The following is a 6,193-nucleotide window of genomic DNA, read 5'->3' as shown; positions in this document are numbered from 1 at the left end:
GAAGAAAGCAACATCAAAAGAATGGTTGGTGGCCTGCGGTGAGAGGGCACAGACTTTAATGCCTACGATGGCGGTGAGGCAGATTACTCGTTTCTAGCGGTAGTATAGAAACAGACAAATTGTCACCCCTAACACTAGCAATGATTGGAAAATGTTTCTGTGGATTGGATTAAGGTGGTTAAGCACTGGAATAAATTGCCTAGGGAGGCTGTGGAATCTCCATCACTGGAGATTTTTAAAAGCAGGTGAGCCAAAGACCTGTCAGGAATGGTCTAGATAATTGGTCCTACCACGAGTGCAGGGGACTGGACAAGATGACCTCTCGAGGTCCCTTCCGGTTCTATGATTCTGTACCAGCAGACTATACTGGCAAAGCACTCTTTGTGTTGACACAGCTTATACTGGCAAAGCTGTGCTGCCAGAGCTGGCATAGCTTCTCCCACACACACACACCCCTCACACACACACACCCCCGCCCCCACCGAGTGAAACAACCTATACTGGCAAATGCAGTTTTGCTTGTATAATTGCATCTACACTAGGGGCTTAGCACAGCTATGTCAGTCTGGGATCACACCTCTTCATACCCCAAGCCAACATAGTTATGCCAGTAGATGTCCGTAGTGTAGATGTAGCCAAGGAGAGAAGCTAGGCAGAGATGATAGTATTTCTGTATGTGTTTCATATTGTATATAACTAATCTATAAAATGTTGCAGGGGATAAAAAGTTCTATCAAATGAGAGAATAATTGGAAAAAAAAATCTTAAGACTTCCAGCTTCACACATAGTTGGAGCCAGAGCATCATCTAGTGGTCAGTTATTAAAAATAGAAATCTGGACCCCAATACATCACTGCATCTTGTGCAGTCATTTACACCATTGTGAACTGACAGCAAAGTTGGTACAAAATGCAACCAGATCAGGATAGCATATTGTACCCACTCTGCGCTGGTGTAAATGACAACAAAGAAATACCACATACTTGTGTTGCGGTTATTATCATCTGCCCTAATATATGTAATGTACACTGCAGTCCCAGTGGAAAAATCTTGAGATCCTTATTCCATGATTAGACTTTATTTAGGTAAACTGTAAATGAGTCAAATCCTCAAAATTTGGTCCATTATATGCCAAGCAAAATGAAATGTAGCAACCACGATACTAACTCAGGTAGGGACTGTCTTTTGTTATGCACTTATGCAGTGCCTAGCAAATGGGGCCTTGGACCATGCCTGCAACTCCTAGGCACTAGTACAATACAAATGGAATAATAGTAGTAATAAGAACCATTATGCTAACTGTGTGATATTTAGTCCTCTAACTTTACCAGTTCTAATGCCACTTTGTCACAGTATACTATTAATTTTAATACTCAGCCATACGGGATTCCTACTATGAAAATCTGATTTCCCAATAGCATTGTCATTTTGACCCTATTCATGGACTGGTATATTTTTAAATTTTCTTTAATAATTAAAACTATTTTCCCTGAGGCTACTAAAACAGCACACTGTTATTGAAATAACCTCTGCCTACCTAATGTTATCTCACAAGCTGATGGGAGATACATTATGCATAGGAGGACCTGTCTTAAAAATGTCTGAAAATGAATGACTGGTAATATCCACACCCTTTTTCCACTTCTCTGTTCTGCATAACTGTTACTGGAGAAAGGATGGTCTAGTGACCAAGGACAGGGAGTCAGGGGATCTGGTCTGTGATTTTTGGGGTTCTCATAGAGGGTTGTTGCAGGTAGAGTAACTCTTTGTCAGGCCCAGAGTCTAGAAGTGCAAAGACAATGTAGCACACTAGTCTCTCTGAAGATAACAGCTCAATACTTCTAGTGTGCTGGTCCAATATGAAACTCCACTAGTTGAAGAACTTGAACATGCTGATCTGAGCTACAGGCCTCTGTGAAGTTACTGACTCAGCAGCTCTGAGCTGAAGTCATGGTGTAAGTCTTTGTGAAATAACTAGCTCAACAGATTTAGCATGCTGGACTGAAGTTGGTGCCCAGCCTTTTGTCCAATTACTAGTTCAATACCTCTAGCCTCACATCAAGGAATAGGTCTTTGTGAGGTGGTCAGTGACTAAGTACCTCTAGATTGCTTAGTTGATACCAAGGGGCAGGTCACTGTGAATTCACCAGCTTGTTGGACTTATTTCAGAAGCACAGGCCTCTGTGCATATACCAGCTCAACAGTGAAAGAATATGGACAAGGGAATACATGTATCCGAAAGGAGTCATGTTCCTAAAATGGGCCAGGACAAGCCCAACAAAAAAAGTTTAGAGTGTGTACGTACACATGGGTTATGAAAATCTGTAGGGAAACTTCCCTTGTTCTACCAATCAATTTTACCAACTCTTTCACTGCTTCACAACAGCATGCCAGGAAGAGGGGAGGAAATTCACAATGTTTTTCCTAGATTGTAGCTACAGGTGGAGAACTGGAGATAGCAGGCATTCCCTCTGTGCCCCTCTACAGAGGAGGTGGAACCAGCAAGGGAACATTAGGGAATATCCTGTAATATTAATAATAGTATTCTAACAGCCCCTTGCAGCCACTAATCAAGGATCAGAGCCCCATTGTGCTGGGCACAATACAAACCTACAATAAGGACAGTCCCTGTCCAAAAAAGCTTACAGTCTAAAAGACAAATGACAATAGGTGAGGTAGGATTCAACAGATGGGAAGAGCACAAGTTAACACTGACAAAGTTATGATCATTGTAATAAGGGGTCATAGCACACCAGCTACCTGACCATTGTAGCCCCTGTCACGGTTCCTGAGTTAACTGCACTTCTGTCCCCACCATGGTCTTCTCAAGGATGCCACTTTAGGTCTTAGGCCTCTAATTGTCACCTCTTTATGGTTGGGGACCTGCAGCTCTCTCTCCCACCAGACCTGGGATTTAGGCTTGCACTCCCCCTGCAATTCCCCTATCCCAGATCTGATTTTAGTCCTACAACTGTGGTTTGCTCTCTCTAGGGAGTGTTTACCAGTGATGAGCCAGCTTTCACAAAGCACTGTATGTTTATTTTTAGGCCAAAACTGTTACAGACACAACATAGACTAAAACAATAAACAGTCTAGAAGCATGATAAGCTTATCAGGTGTCACTCATCTTCCACTTGCAGACACCAGTAGGTTTCCAGTCCTTCAAACCCTTCCAGCGAGGCTTTCTTCCGGCAGCTCGCAGAAGCTACTAGATCGCACGCCCTGGTTCTCATGGGTGACTTTAATTTTCCTGATATCTGCTGGGAGAGCAATACAGCGGAGCATAGACAATCCAGGAAGTTTTTGGAAAGCGTAGGGGACAATTTCCTGGTGCAAGTGCTAGAGGAGCCAACTGGGGGGGAGCTTTTCTTGACCTGCTGCTCACAAACCGGGAAGAATTAGTAGGGGAAGCAAAAGTGGATGGGAATCTGGGAGGCAGTGACCATGAGTTGGTTGAATTCAGGATCCTGACACAGGGAAGAAAGGTAAGCAGCAGCATACGGACCCTGGACTTCAGGAAAGCAGACTTCGACTCCCTCAGGGAACGGATGGGTAGGATCCCCAGGGGACTAACATGAAGGGGAAAGGAGTCCAGGAGAGCTGGCTGTATTTCAAGGAATCCCTGTTGAGGTTACAGGGACAAACCATCCCGATGTGTCGAAAGAATAGTAAATATGGCAGGCGACCAGCTTGGCTTAACGGTGAAATCCTAGCGGATCTTAAGCATAAAAAAGAAGCTTACAAGAAGTGGAAGGTTGGACATATGACCAGGGAAGAGTATAAAAATATTGCTCGGGCATGTAGGAATGAAATCAGGAGGGCCAAATCGCACCTGGAGCTGCAGCTAGCGAGAGATGTCAAGAGTAACAAGAAGGGTTTCTTCAGGTATGTTGGCAACAAGAAGAAAGCCAAGGAAAGTGTGGGCCCCTTAATGAATGAGGGAGGCAACCTAGTGACACAGGATGTGGAAAAAGCTAATGTACTCAATGCTTTTTTTGCCTCTGTCTTCACTAACAAGGTCAGCTCCCAGACTGCTGCGCTGGACATCACAACATGGGGAATAGATGGCCAGCCCTCTGTGGAGAAAGAGGTGGTTAGGGACTATTTAGAAAAGCTGGACGTGCTCAAGTCCATGGGGCCGGACGAGTTGCATCCGAGAGTGCTAAAGTAATTGGCGGCTGTGATTGCGGAGCCATTGGCCATTATCTTTGAAAACTCGTGGCGAACGGGGGAAGTCTAAAAAGGCTAATGTAGGGCCAATCTTTAAAAAAGGGAAGAAGGAGGATCCTGGGAACTACAGGCCAGTCAGCTTCACCTCAGTCCCCGGAAAAATCATGGAGCAGGTTCTCAAAGAATCAATCCTGAAGCACTTACATGAGAGGAAAGTGATCAGGAACAGCCAGCATGGATTCACCAAGGGAAGGTCATGCCTGACTAATCTAATCGCCTTCTGTGATGAGATTACTGGTTCTGTGGATGAAGGGAAAGCAGTGGATGTATTGTTTCTTGACTTTAGCAAAGCTTTTGACACAGTCTCCCACAGTATTCTTGTCAGCAAGTTAAAGAAGTATGGGCTGGATGAATGCACTATAAGGTAGGTAGAAAGCTGGCTAGATTGTCGGGCTCAACAGGTAGTGATCAATGGCTCCATGTCTAGTTGGCAGCCGGTGTCAAGTGGAGTGCCCCGGTCCTGGGGCCGGTTTTGTTCAATATCTTCATAAATGATCTGGAGGATGGTGTGGATTGCACTCTCAGCAAATTTGCGGATGATACTAAACTGGGAGGAGTGGTAGATACGCTGGAGGGCAGGGATAGGATACAGAGGGACCTAGACAAATTGGAGGATTGGGCCAAAAGAAATCTGATGAGGTTCAATAAGGATAAGTGCAGGATCCTGCACTTAGGACGGAAGAACCCAATGCACAGCTACAGACTAGGGACCGAATGGCTAGGCAGCAGTTCTGCGGAAAAGGACCTAGGGGTGACAGTGGACGAGAAGCTGGATATGAGTCAGCAGTATGCCCTTGTTGCCAAGAAGGCCAATGGCATTTTGGGATGTATAAGTAGGGGCATAGCGAGCAGATCGAGGGACGTGATCGTTCCCCTCTATTCGACATTGGTGAGGCCTCATCTGGAGTACTGTGTCCAGTTTTGGGCCCCACACTACAAGAAGGATGTGGATAAACTGGAGAGAGTCCAGCGAAGGGCAACAAAAATGATTAGGGGTCTGGAACACATGACTTATGAGGAGAGGCTGAGGGAACTGGGATTGTTTAGTCTGCAGAAGAGAAGAATGAGGGGGGATTTGATAGCTGCTTTCAACTACCTGAGAGGTGGTTCCAAAGAGGATGGTTCTAGACTATTCTCAGTGGTAGAAGAGGACAGGACAAGGAGTAATGGTCTCAAGTTGCAGTGGGGGAGGTTTAGGTTGGATATTAGGAAAAACTTTTTCACTAGGAGGGTGGTGAAACACTGGAATGCGTTACCTAGGGAGGTGGTAGAATCTCCTTCCTTAGAAGTTTTTAAGTTCAGGCTTGACAAAGCCCTGGCTGGGATGATTTAATTGGGGATTGGTCCTGCTTTGAGCAGGGGTTTGGACTAGATGACCTCCTGAGGTCCCTTCCAACCCTGATATTCTATGATTCTATGTCCTTTTGGTTACAATCTCATGTCAGTTTTTTGATCAAAATGAAGATCTCTGAGTCAGTTCATGCTGACCCTTTGTACCAAAAGCCCTTTCTTTGTCTCCTGGGCCTCATGAACCTGGTCTGAACCAGTATATATAATTGCTTCTAGGAAGTAGTACTTCTCTGAAGTTGTTCACCTGTCCTGGGATTTTCAGTAATTACTCCTCCCCCACCCATCCCGCCCCCGCCAGCTCCCCCACACACAGATTTTAATTTGAGGGAAGCTTGGTAACTGTCCCACGTGGAGCTAGAATACAATCCACAGTTCACAGAAATACATATAGGGTTACCATACATCCGTATTTTCCCAGACATGTCCGGCTTTTTGGTTCTTAAATCACCATCAGGGAGGAATTTTTAAATATCTAAAAAGTCCGGGATTTTGCCATTATTATTTTTCCCCAAAGAAGAGATGATCATTCAAGAAAGAGAGTGAATGTTGATCACTGGAGAGTGTGCCCACTTTTCCCCCCTAGCTCCCAGTGCTTGTGCCGCGAAACAGCTGT

The sequence above is a fragment of the Eretmochelys imbricata genome, chromosome 8, assembly GCF_965152235.1.
Source record: "Eretmochelys imbricata isolate rEreImb1 chromosome 8, rEreImb1.hap1, whole genome shotgun sequence".
Taxonomy (NCBI): Eukaryota; Metazoa; Chordata; order Testudines; family Cheloniidae; genus Eretmochelys; species Eretmochelys imbricata.
This window is presented reverse-complemented; position numbering follows the sequence as displayed.